At 45.1% G+C, this 13,147-nt stretch overlaps 1 pseudogene; it reads right to left on the bottom strand.

Moving 5' to 3' along the window:
• Positions 1-1,359: 1,359 nt before the first annotated feature.
• Positions 1,360-11,898, bottom strand: LOC122913709 (annotated as a pseudogene).
• Positions 11,899-13,147: the final 1,249 nt, after the last annotated feature.

Here is a 13,147-nt window from a genome sequence, read left to right as displayed (position 1 = left end):
TTTTTAAAAAGCTTTTGCACAACAAAGGAAACAGTCAACAAAACCAAAAGCCGTCTACAGAATGGGAGAAGATATTTGCAAATGACTTATCAGATAAAGGATTAGTATCAAAAATCTATAAAGAACTGATACAACTCAACACCCAAAGAACAAATAATCCAGTTAAGAAATGGGCAGAAGACATGAACAGTCATTTCTCCAAAGAAGACATCCACATGGATATAAACACATGAAAAAATGCTCAACGTCACTTGACCTCAGGAAAGTACAAATCAAACCACAGTGAGTTACCACCTCACACCAGTCAGAAGGCTAAAATTAACCAGGAAAAAAACAAGTGTTGGTGAAGATGCAGAGAAAGGGGAACCCCTTACACTGGGGTGGGAATGTGAACTGGGGTAGCCACTCTGGAAGACAGTATGGAGGTCACTCAGAAAGGACTGCATGGAGCACTAGGTATTATATGCAAACAATGAATCATGGAACGTGACATTGAAAACTAATGACGTACTGTATGGTGACTCACAGAATTTTTTTTAAGTCAAAAATAGAACAACCCTATGGCCCAGCAATTGCACTACTATGTATTTGCACAAAGGATACAAAAATATAGATTCAAAGGGGCAGCTGCACCCTAATGTTTATAGCAGCAATGTCTGCAATAGCAAAACTACAGTAAGAGCTCAGATGTCCATCGACAGACAAATGGGTAAAGAAGATGCAGTATATATACACACTATGGAATATTATGCAGCTGTGAAAAGGAATGATCTCATTCATATGTGGAATATAAGAAACAAAACAGATGAGCATAGGGGAAGGAAAAAAGGAGAGAGAGGCAGAGAAGGAAGACGACCATAAGATACTCTTAGAGAACAGACGTAGGGTGGAGGGAGGGAGGTGGGGGATGGGCTGGCTGGGGTTTGGGGATTAAGGAGGGCACCTGTTGTGATGAGGATTGGGTGCTGTGTGTAAGGTGAATCACTGAACTCTATTCCAGAAACCAGTGCTGCGCTATATGCTAACGAACTAGAATTTAAAAGAAAAAGAATTACAATTCTTCTAAGTCATCTCTATAGGAGGTGGTGGTGGGAATTGGGACAGCACCACCGGCACCTGCAAATAAGCCTGGCCTTCGTGAGCAGCCTGCCAGAGAGAAGCACAGACACCTAAGAACTGCAGATACTCCAGTCTCTGACAATTCAAGAAAAGCTAAGAATCCTAGAAATTAGTTTCTATTAATAACAGTGAAACGAAATGGGAAGAAGTTAAATTTAGAAACATGAAGAAGGATGTCAAAGCCAGTGGGAGGTCAGGGATGGCAGCCCTGGAGAAAAGGCACAAACAGGAAGTAGGAAGTCAGTATGTGATCAGCCTCATCTCTGGGCAGGTGTATAAAGGGCTCCCGGCCCAGATGTCTCCACACCTGAGCACTGTCCTCCGCACCTGCTCCTCTGACCTGATCCACCTTCAACCCACCAGAACCATGGGCTGCTGTGGCTGTTCCGGGGGCTGTGGCTCCGGCTGTGGGGGCTGTGGCTCCGGCTGTGGGGGCTGTGGCTCCGGCTGTGGGGGCTGTGGCTCCGGCTGCTGTGTGCCCGTCTGCTGCTGCAAGCCTGTGTGCTGCTGTGTGCCAGCCTGTTCCTGCTCCAGCTGTGGCTCCTGCGGGGGCTCCAAGGGGGGCTGTGGCTCCTGCGGGGGCTCCAAGGGGGGCTGTGGCTCCTGCGGGGGCTCCAAGGGGGGCTGTGGCTCCTGTGGGGGCTGCAAGGGGGGCTGTGGCTCCTGTGGGGGCTGCAAGGGGGGCTGTGGCTCCTGTGGGGGCTCCAAGGGGGGCTGTGGCTCCTGTGGGGGCTGCAACGGGGGCTGTGGCTCCTGTGGGGGCTGCAAGGGGGGCTGTGGCTCCTGTGGGGGCTCCAAGGGGGGCTGTGGCTCCTGTGGGGGTTGCAAGGGGGGCTGTGGCTCCTGTGGGGGCTCCAAGGGGGGCTGTGGCTCCTGTGGGGGCTCCAAGGGGGGCTGTGGCTCCTGTGGGGGCTGTGGTTCCTGTGGCTCCTGTAGCTGCTCCCAGTCCAGCTGCTGCAAACCTTGCTGCTGCCCTTCAGGCTGTGGGTCATCCTGCTGCCAGTCCTGCTGCTGTGTACCTGTTTGCTGCTCCCAGTCCAGCTGCTGTAAGCCCTGCTGCTCCCAGTCCAGCTGCTGTGTCCCCTGCTGCTCCCAGTCCAGCTGCTGCAAACCCTGCTGTTCCCAGTCCAGCTGCTGCAAACCCTGCTGCTCCCAGTCCAGCTGCTGCAAACCCTGCTGCTCCCAGTCCAGCTGCTGTGTCCCCATTTGCTGCCAGTGCAAGATCTGAGGCTCTGACCACAGACCCCAGGTACCTGCAATCTCAGTTCCCCTGGCCATGACCAGTGAGACATTCCATATTCCTGGAGCCCAAATCCCTGTCCATCTTCATCTGAAAAGGAGTGGCTGAGACTTTGGGCAAGAGTCCCAGCTCACCAGATGCTGTTCTCTTATCCATCCTGGAATCCCTCCCCACTCACCTTCCAGAAGACCCTTCCTCCTTGTCCACTGCATTTGTATCTCAGCTCCTTGGGATCTGAACCTCTAAACACCCACCACTCACCCCAGTGAATTTGGTTAAGAATAGGCTTGCGCTATGACCATCAGAGACCTACATCCCCTTCCAACCACCTGTCCTTTCCACCTGTAACACCTGAGCTGAGGCTGGTGTGGGACTCCTGGGAGGCAGTCTACCCCCCAGCTCTGGGGCTGCCTGGGACCCAAACCATCACTCCTCTTCCCTGAGCCTTCCTCCCCAGCCCTGTTCTGTGTCTACCAAGGTCTGCTCCAGACCCTGAAAAGCCCCTAAATAAATACATTGTCAAACCACAAGCCTTGGGCTCCCTGTGATTCCTTTCTTCCTTCTCCTGCAGTTGAAGAAAGTGCCCAAAACACTGGCATGAAAACCAGTGAAGTATATGATGTTACAAGTGTTTAGCTGGTAATGCCTATTCAAGATGCACATATTCCCAGAATATGTCCTTGGGTGCAGAGACTGAGCTCTCGGACCTGGACCACATCCACCGGCAGGTACTCTGGCCAAGGCACTCCCCCTACCCCATACCCCAGGCATCAGTTTCCTGGTGGCTCACACAGTTCAGCTACCTGTGGTCAACCTCCATCTGGAAGTAGATGGTCCCTTGAGGTGGTGTCAGAAGTCGAGAGCAGAGGTTATGCTGTGGCCCCATACCCACATCATCCACCTCACTTCATCTCAACACACAAGTATTTTATCATCTCACATCATCACAAGAAGGGTTAAAAACTTGAACTTGGAGCTTTAGGGGGGAGGACAAGATGGCAGCCGAGTAGGGGGTCTCGTTTCATCTGGTCCCTTGAATTTAGCTAGATATCTATCAAACCGTTCTGAACACACATGAATTCAACCTGAGATGTAAGATTTATCTGGATCTCCACAAGCAGAAAAATAACTTCAATAGATGAATGGATAAAGAAGATATGGTCCATATATACAATGGACTATTACTCAGCCATCACAAAGGATGAATACCCAACTTTTGCATCAACATGTGGGACTGGAGGGGATTATGCTGAGTGAAATAAGTCAGCAGAGAAAGACAATTATCATATGGTTTCAATTATTTGTGGAACATAAGGAATAGCACAGAGGACATTAGGAGAAGGAAGGAAAAAAATGAAGGGGGAGAATCAGAGGGGGAGATGAACCTTAAGAGACTAGGGACTCTGGGAATCAAACTGAGGGTTTCAAAGGGGAGGGGGATGAGGAGATGTGTTAGCCCAGTGATGGGTATTGAGAAGGGCATGGACTGCATGGAGCACTGGGTGTTATACGCAAACAATGAATCATGGAACACATCAAAAACTAATGATGTGCTATATGGTGAGTCATATAACTGAAACTTTGGGGGAAATAGAGGAAGATAAACCAAGGGGGGGGAGTGAGCTTCCATAAGCTGGCCATTAGAAAGTGATGTAACACTGGAGCAAATTTTCAGGACCCTTGGAAATCTTCTCTAGTGAGAGGCACCCCCAAGGGCACAAAGGATGAATAGGGCGGAATTCTAGGTGGATCATTGTGGTCTCGGGATTCCAGGAGACTCAGAAAGAATGGGCAAGCCTGAACCGACAGAGTTCTCAAGCAGTGGAGTGGGGAGACTGGTTATGGTCAGCAAGTCCAGAAGGAACTTTCAGCTCTGGACACCATAAACCATGTGCCAAGCCAGAAGGGAGACCACCCTCTGCCTGACCACCCTGAAAAGGACTAGGTGCGGGCTAACATCCTAGGGGAGATGTAGAACAGCTTGTGCCGATGACAGGGACAGCTGTCAGTGTGCTGTGGGGGCAGCACCCAGCATGATTAGGGAGCTGTGGAAGAGGGTGCACCATGAGCCCACTTCCACTAACAGTTGCAAAGTCACAAAGCACAGAGATGCTCATGGGTCTTCATGACTCCCTCAGGAGAGGTGTAGCAGACAAGAGCTACATGAGTCTGTGGAGTTTGGTACACACAGAGGTGGAGATGGTTTGACCTGGAGGATTTGTTGGTGGGGGAGGGAGACAGGGTGTACCATGAACTTGCGACTCTGGGCCAGAGATTCCTGCAAGGCCAGATGTGCTCTGACCCTCTAAAGAGATGTAGAATGATGCCAGGGAACAAAAGCCACACAGCTGACCAGCTCACATTAAGCCCGTCCCCCTGACAAGGGGAGGGGCAATGCCCCCAGGCAAAGATGCCTAGGAATCCGAGCAGCAGGCCCGGCCCCCAGAAGACAGACTAGAAGAAGAGGTGAACGATAAGCTTATTTCCCACAGGATTGTAAAACTCCAGCACCAGGGGAAAATAATATAGGGAGCTCCAAGTGTTCCCTTATGACTTGTCTATACCTTAGGCTAAAATGTTACATCCTTCTTTAGTTTCTTTTCTTATTTTTTCTTTCTTTTTCTTTGTTTTTACCCTGTTCCCATTTCAAATAGATTCTTACTTCCCAACCGATTTTATTTATTTTATTTATTTATTTGTGAGAGACAGAAAGAGCAAGAGTAAGGAGGAGAGCAGAGGGAAAGGGAGAAGCAGACTCCCCACTAAGCAGAGAGCCTGACACGGGGCTCAATCCCAGGACCTTGAGATCATGACATGAGCTGAAGGCAGCTGCTTAACTGATTGAGCCACCTGGGCACACCCCCAACCTATGTTTTTAAGTTGCTTCTTAACTTTTGGTTTTTTTCACATCTATGTTTTAAAGATTTATGCCCCATACTAGCCTGCTTTTCACTCTACTCAATTTATCTTAATAGATATAAGTTCTGATTTCTTTGCTGTTTGGGGATATAGTGCCTTCTACCACACAGACCAAAAATCAAACAAGAACAGGCAGATCGCCCTGTTTTGTCCACCCTGAGAAGTTATAATCTCTCTCCCCACCATCCCCATTTTTTCTTTTTATTGTTTTAGATCATCTTGGCTTTGCTTGTATACCTGTGGTAGCTTTTGACCACTTCATATTTTTTCTAAGGTGCATTTTGCTTGGGTCATGGTTGATATTTTGGATTCTGTCCATTCGCTCAACCATCCCTTGATAGAATGACTAGGAAGAAGAACTCCCAACAAAAAAAAAGAACCAGAGACAATGTACTCTGCCACAGAACTAATGGATATGGATATAAGCAAGATGTCATAGATGGAATTCAGGATAGTAATCATAAAGTCAATAGCTAGGCTTGAAAAAAAAGCATTAGTGACAATATAGAATCTCTAAGAGCAGAAATGAGATCCAATCAAACTGAACTTAAAAATGAGATACAGTCTAAACTGGATACTCCAACAGCCAGGGTATATGAGGTAGAATAACCAATCAGTGACCTAGAAGAAGAGCTGATAGAAAGGAAGTCGAGGAATATAGGAATAGGCAGCTAGTAGTCCATGAAAACAGACAGATCAATGATGCCATGAAACATTCCAATGTCAGAATTATTGGGATCTGAGGGAGCGGAGGGAGAGAGAGGACTAAAAGGCATATTTGAGCAAATCACAGCTGAGAACTTCCCCAGTCTGGGGAAGGAAACAAGCACTCATCCAAGAGGAAGAGAGGACCCCACCCAAAATCAATAAAAATAGATGAACACTCTGACATATAATAGTGAAGCTTGCAAATCTTAAAGCCAAGGAAGCTATCCTGAGAGAAGCTAGGTGAGAGAGATTCCTTATGTGTGGAGGGAGGAACATCAGAATAACATCAGACCTATCCACAGAGTCCTGGCAAGCCAGAAAGGGCTGGCAAGACATATTCAGGGTACTAAATGAGAAGAACATGCAAGAGGGATGGGACAGCTGGGTGATGGATATTGGGGAGGGTATGTGCTATGGTGAGTGCTGTGAATTGTGTGAGACTGATGAATCACAGACCTGTACCCTGAAATAATACATTATATGTTAATTAATTAATTAGTTAATTAATCTTTGAAATGCAGCTAAGAATACTTTATCCAGCAAGGCTGTCATTCAGAATGGATGGAGAGATAAAGAGCTTTCTGGACCAGCAGAAACTGAAAGAATATGTGACCACCAAGCCAGCCCTGCAAGAAATATTAAGGGGGATTCTGTAAAAGAAGAAAACCCCAAGAGTAATATGGACGAGAAATTGATAGAGACTACCTATAGGATCAGGGACTTTACAGGTAGTATGATGGCACTAAAATTGTATCTTTCAATAGTTACTCTCAATGCAAATGTATTAAATACTCCAATCAAAAGATACAGGGTTTCATATTGGATTTAAAAAGCAGGACCCATCCACATACTGTCTACAAGAGACTCATCTTGAACCTAAAGACATCTCCAGATTGAAAGTAAGGGCACAGAGAACAATTTACCATGCCAATAGACCTCAAAGGAAAGCTGAGGTAGCAATTCTCATATCATACAAATTAGATTTTAAACCAAAGACTGTAGTAAGAGATGTAGAGGGACACTATATCATTCTGAAAGGGTCTATCCAAAAAGAGATCTAATAATTGTAATTATCTATGCCCCCAACCTGGGCGCAGCTAACTACCTAAACCAACTAATAACCAAAATAAGGAATCATATTGATAATAGCACATTGATAATAGGAGACTTCAACACTCCCCTCACAGCAATGGACAGATCCCCTAAGCAGAAGATCAACAAACAAGAGCTTTGAAGGACACACTGGACCAAATGGACTTCATAGATACATACAGAACATTCCATCCTAAAACAACAGTCTTCTAATTCTTCTTGAGTGCCCACGGAAATTTCGCCAGAACAGATCACATACTGAATCATACATCTGGTCTCAACTGATACCAAAAGACTAAGATTATTCCCTGCATATTTTCAGACCACAATGCTTTGAAACTGGAACTCAACCACAAGAAAAATTTTGAAAGGAACACAAACACTTAGAGGTTAAAAAGCATCCTGCTAAAGAGTGAATGGGTCAACCAGGAAATTAGAGACGAACTTAAACAATTCATGCAAACCAATGAAAATGAAAACAAATCAGTTCAAAATCTATGGGATACTGCCAAGGCAGTCCTCAGAGGGAAGTATACAACCATCCAAGTCTCACTCAAAAAATTAGAAAAATCCCTAATGGCTAGTGATGATGAACATTTTTTCATGTGTCTGATAGCCAATTGTATGTCTTCATTGAAGAAGTGTCTGTTCATATCTTCTGCCCATTTTTTGATATGATTATCTGTTTTGTGTGTGTTGAGTTTGAGGAGTTCTTTATAGATCCTGGATATCAACCTTTTGTCTGTACTGTCATTTGCAAATATCTTCTCCCATTCCATGGGTTGCCTCTTTGTTTTTGACTGTTTCCTTTGCTGTGCAGAAGCTTTTGATTTTGATGAAGTCCCAAAAGTTTATTTTCGCTTTTGTTTCCTTTGTCTTTGGAGACATATCTTGAAAGAAGTTGCTGTGGCTTATATTGAAGAGATTACTGCCTATGTTCTCCTCTAGGATTCTGATGGATTCCTGTCTCACATTGAGGTCTTTTATCCATTTTGAGTTTATCTTTGTGTACAGTGTGAGAGAATGGTCAAGTTTCATTCTTCTACATATAGCTGTCCAGTTTTCCCAGCACCATTTATTGAAGAGACTGTCTTTTACCATGCTGTCTTGGTGATCACAGCTTTGTAGTAAAGCTTGAAATCAGGTAATGTGATGCCCCCAGTTTTATTTTTGTTTTTCAACATTTCCTTAGTGATTCGGTGTCTCTTCTGATTCCATACAAATTTTAGGATTATTTGCTCCAGCTCTTTGAAAAATACTGGTGGAATTTTGATCAGAATGGCATTAAAAGTATAGATTGCTCTAGGCAGTATAGACATTTTAACAATGTTTATTCTTCTGATCCAAGAGCATGGAATGGTCTTCCATCTATTTGTGTCTTCTTCAATTTCTTTCATGAGTGTTCTGTAGTTCCTCGAGTACTAGCCATCAGGGAGATTCAAATTAAAACCACCTTGAGATATCACCTTACACCAGTTAGAATGGCCAAAATTAGCAAGACAGGAAACAACATGTGTTGGAGGGGATGTGGAGAAAGGGGAACCCTCTTACACTGTTGATGGGAATGCAAGTTGGTGCAGCCACTTTGGAGAACAGTGTGGAGATTCCTCAAGAAATTAAAAATAGAGCTTCCCTATGACCCTGCAATTGCACTACTGGGTATTTACCCCCAAAGATACAGATGTAGTGAAAAGAAGGGCCATCTGTACCCCAATGTTTAGAGCAGCAATGGCCATGGTCGCCAAACTGTGGAAGGAACCAAGATGCTCTTCAACGGACAAATGGATAAAGAAGATGTGGTCCATATACACTATGGAGTATGATGCCTCCATCAGAAAGGATGAATACCCAACTTTTGTAGCAACATGGATGGGATTGGAAGAGATTATGCTGAGTGAAATAAGTCAAGCAGAGAGAGTCAATTATCATATGGTTTCACTTATTTGTGGAACATAACAAATAGCATGGAGGACAAGGGGAATTAGAGAAGAGAAGGGAGTTGGGGGAAATTGGAAGGGGAGGGGAACCATGAGAGACTATGGACTCTGAAAAACAATCTGAGGGGTTTGAAGTGGCGGGGGGTGGGAGGTTGGGGGAATCAGGTGGTGGGTATTAGAGAGGGCACGGATTGCATGGAGCACTGGGTGTGGTGCAAAAACAATGAATACTGTTATGCTGAAAATAAATTTTAAAAAATTAGAAAAATCCCATGCACAAGCTACCTCACATCTGAAGGACCTGGAGAAAGAACAGCAAATAAAGCCTTTAAAAAGCAGCAGAAAAGAAATTATAAAGATTAGAGCAGAAATCAATGAAATAGAATTAGAAGAATAGTAGAATAGATCAATGAAACTAGAAGCTGGTTCTTTGAAAAAATAAACCTCTGGCCAGAATTATCCAAAATAAAAGATAATTGACCCAAATTAATAAAATCTTGAATGAAAGTGGAGAAATCACAACTAATACCAAGGAAATAGAGACAATTATTATAACTTACTACCACATACCAAAGCTACATGCCAACAAACTAGGTAATCTGGATGGGACTGGAGGGGATTATGCTGACTGAAGTAAGTCAAGCAGAGAAAGACAATTATCATATGTTCTCACTCGTATGTGGAACGTAAGGAACATAAGGAACAGCACAGTGGACCATAGGGGAAGGGAGGGAAAACTGAATGGAAAGAAATTGGAGAGGGAGACAAACCATGAGAGATTCTGGACTCCAGGAACCAAACTGAGGGTTACAGAGAGGAGGGGGATGGGGTAACCGGGTGATGGGTACTAAGGAGGACATGTGTTGGGATGAGCCTGGGGGTTATATGCAACTAATGAATCGCTGAACACTACACTGAAAACTAATGATATACTATATGTTGGCTAATCAAACATAATAAAAAATAAATTAAAACATCAAAAAAATAAAGACTATGTCCTACGGAACAAATGCTGGCTATCCCAAGAAAACCACGGGTGAGGCTATTAGTGAAAACATTCTTTATAAGAGGAAGTATGCAAGAGCTTCCTAACAGTCCGGCAGGTGACTTGGTGATGTAAGAAAGCTTTGCATCCACAGGTGGACACCAGGCAGTGGCCCAGACTGCAATCGTCACGTCTGAGAAGGTAATTTTGTCACCAGGAAGGATCACGAGGGGCTCAGTCTCTCAGGCTTCTGAGAGCCTGGACCTGAGTGACACGCATGGAAGTGCAGCCCACTGCTCTGCGGCTCAGTGCTAGTGACCCAGCTCGGGAGCAGCGTGTTGCAGTAGTCTAGGCGCCCCTCTCCTGGGGCTCAGTGCATGTGCCCTTGTTTGCTTGCCAAGACGTTTTGTCTAGAACTACAGAGGAAGGCTTTGTCCCTGTGAGATGGTGACATATAACGCACCCAGAACTGATGAGCCAGGAAGGGACAGTGTATGGCTTTAAAGTATGGGGACAAAGATGAGAGAAAACATCCACGTGTAGAGGGCAATTCGGGCGGCAGAGACGGAGGGTGAACACGAGATTTTTGTACATCTTCCAGTACTATTTGCCTTTTTAAACTACATATTTATAATACTGATTTTAAATGTAGCTTAAGGTAACATATAAGGGGCACTGGGGGGGCTCCGTTGGTTAAGCATCCAACTCTTGGTTTTGGCTCGGGTCCTGATCCCAGGGTTGTGAGATCAAGCCCTGTATTGGCTTCTGGCTCCACTCAGAGTCTGCTTGGGATCCTTTCTCCCCTTCTGTCTCTGCCCTTCCCTGACTCATGCTCTCTCTCTCAAGTAAGTGAATATATCTTCCTTTTTTTTCTTTTTTCTTTTTGTTGTGTTATGTTAGTCACCACACAGTACATCATTAGTTTTTGGTGTTGTGTTCCATGATTCATTGTTTGCGTGTAGCACCCAGAGTGCCATGCAATCTGTGCCCTCCTTAATACCCACCGCTGGGCCAACCCATCCCCCACCCCCTCCCCTCTGACACCCTCATTTTATTTCCCAGAGTCCATAGTCTCTCATGGTTCACCTCCCCCTCCAATTTCCCCCCTTCATTTTTCCCTTTATTCTCCTAATGTTCTCCATGCTATTCCGTATGTTCCACATGTAAGTGGAACCTTATGATAATTGACTTTCTCTGCTTGACTTACTTCACTCAGCATAATCCCCTCCAGTCCCATCCATGTCGATGCAAATGGTGGGGATGCATCCTTTCTGATGGCTGAGGAATAGTCCATTGTATATATGGACTTAACTGACTGAGCCACCCAGGTTACCTTGAGCATCAACTCTTAATCTCAGCTCAGGTCCTGATCTCAGGGCTGTGAGCTCAAGCCCCACACTGGGCTCCACACTAAGAAACCCATCACCATATATCATGGATATCCCTCCTAGGAAGAAGACAGGTGTAAGTTTGGGTTTCACCATGCACGGGCATGCATGTAAATAACTTTTACACAAGTAGGATCATTCATCTTTTTGTATTCTCAACTGCCTCTTCGCCTGCCTGTTACGGCCAGCCTCCTCTGTCCCCAACAACGATTCCACTCCTCCCTGATGCACATACACAAAATACGTGTGAGCGATATTTCATACTGTTTCGGGAACCCGCCCTCCTGCCGTGTGGCAGGAGGAACAATTGGTCCAGGCTCTCAGGAAAACAGCATGGTGGTTCCTCAAAAAATTAAAAATAGAACTTCCATGTGATCCAGTCATTCCAGCCCTGGGTATTTATCCAAAGAAAACAAAAACACAAATTCAAACAGATACCTGCAGCCTCACATTCATGGAGGCATTACTGACCACAGCCAAGGTACGGAAGCGGCCCAAGTATCCATCCATGGATGAATGGATAAAGAAGACGTGGGGTGTGTACAGTGGACTATCTCTCGGCCATAAAAACAGAATGAAATCTTGCCACTTGCAACGACATGGGCAGAGCTAGAGGGTGTGCTACTGAGTGGAAACCTAACCCTAAGCCACATACTCAACTAAGCCACACAGCCCCTGAATCCAAGCCCTGAGCCTGACCCTCGCCCTACCCTTGCCCTCAATTTATCCCTCTAGGGAGGTCTCTGTACAGCCACTAACTGACACATCCCCTCCCTCAGGCCCTAACCCTAACCCTTGTTCTGGCCCTGACCTGACCCTCAATCCTAGGTCTGAGAGAGACAATGATTTGGTGTATATAGAGGACAGAATATTACTGAGCCACCAAAAAGAATGAAATCTTGCCATTTGCAATGATGTGGATGGAGCTAGAGAGTGTGATGCTGAGTGAAATTAGTCAGAGAAAAGCAAATACCATATGACTTCACTCATATGTGGAATTTAAGAAACAAAACAAATGAGCAGCAGGGAAACAAAAGAGACAAACCAGGAAACAGAGTCTTAAGTCTAAAAAACACACTGATGAGACCAGAGGTGGGTGGGAACGTGGGGGACAGGGGAAGCGGGTGATGGGGATGAGGGAGTGCCCTGTTGTCCTGTTGTGGTGAGCACCAGGTCATGGACAGAAGGGACATCACACACCTGAAACTAACATCGCACTGTGTGTCAACTATCCCTCAGCAGATGGGAAGAAATAAATAAAAATAAATACTTCGTACTGTTTTGTTACCAAAATGAGATCCCATTATGCTTGTTTCTCTATATCCACTTTTCTTACCAACAAATTCCTTGGGGAAATTTCTCCAATTCAACTGGTACAGCTAATCTAATGTTTCTAAAAGTATTATTATTGGTTTCAAATTTGGTTGGGGGGGGGTTGCCAATGTGTGTGTGTGTGTGTGTACCTATATATATATGCATATATATATATATATGGTCTGTTTCTTTTTTTTTCTTTTTTTTTCAATTTATTTATTTTCAGAAAAACATTATTCATTATTTTTTCACCACACCCAGTGCTCCATGCAAGCCGTGCCCTCTATAATACCCACTACCTGATTCCCCCAACCTCCCACCCCCCGCCACTTTAAACCCCTCAGATTGTTTTTCAGAGTCCATAGTCTCTCATGGTTCACCTCCCCTTCCAATTTACCCAAATTCCCTACTCCTCTCTAACGCCCCTTGTCCTCCATGCTATTTG

The sequence above is a fragment of the Neovison vison genome, chromosome 7, assembly GCF_020171115.1.
Source record: "Neovison vison isolate M4711 chromosome 7, ASM_NN_V1, whole genome shotgun sequence".
NCBI lineage: Eukaryota > Metazoa > Chordata > Mammalia > Carnivora > Mustelidae > Neogale > Neogale vison.
Note: the sequence above shows the minus strand (reverse complement) of the source record. Positions and strands in the feature narration are given on the sequence as shown.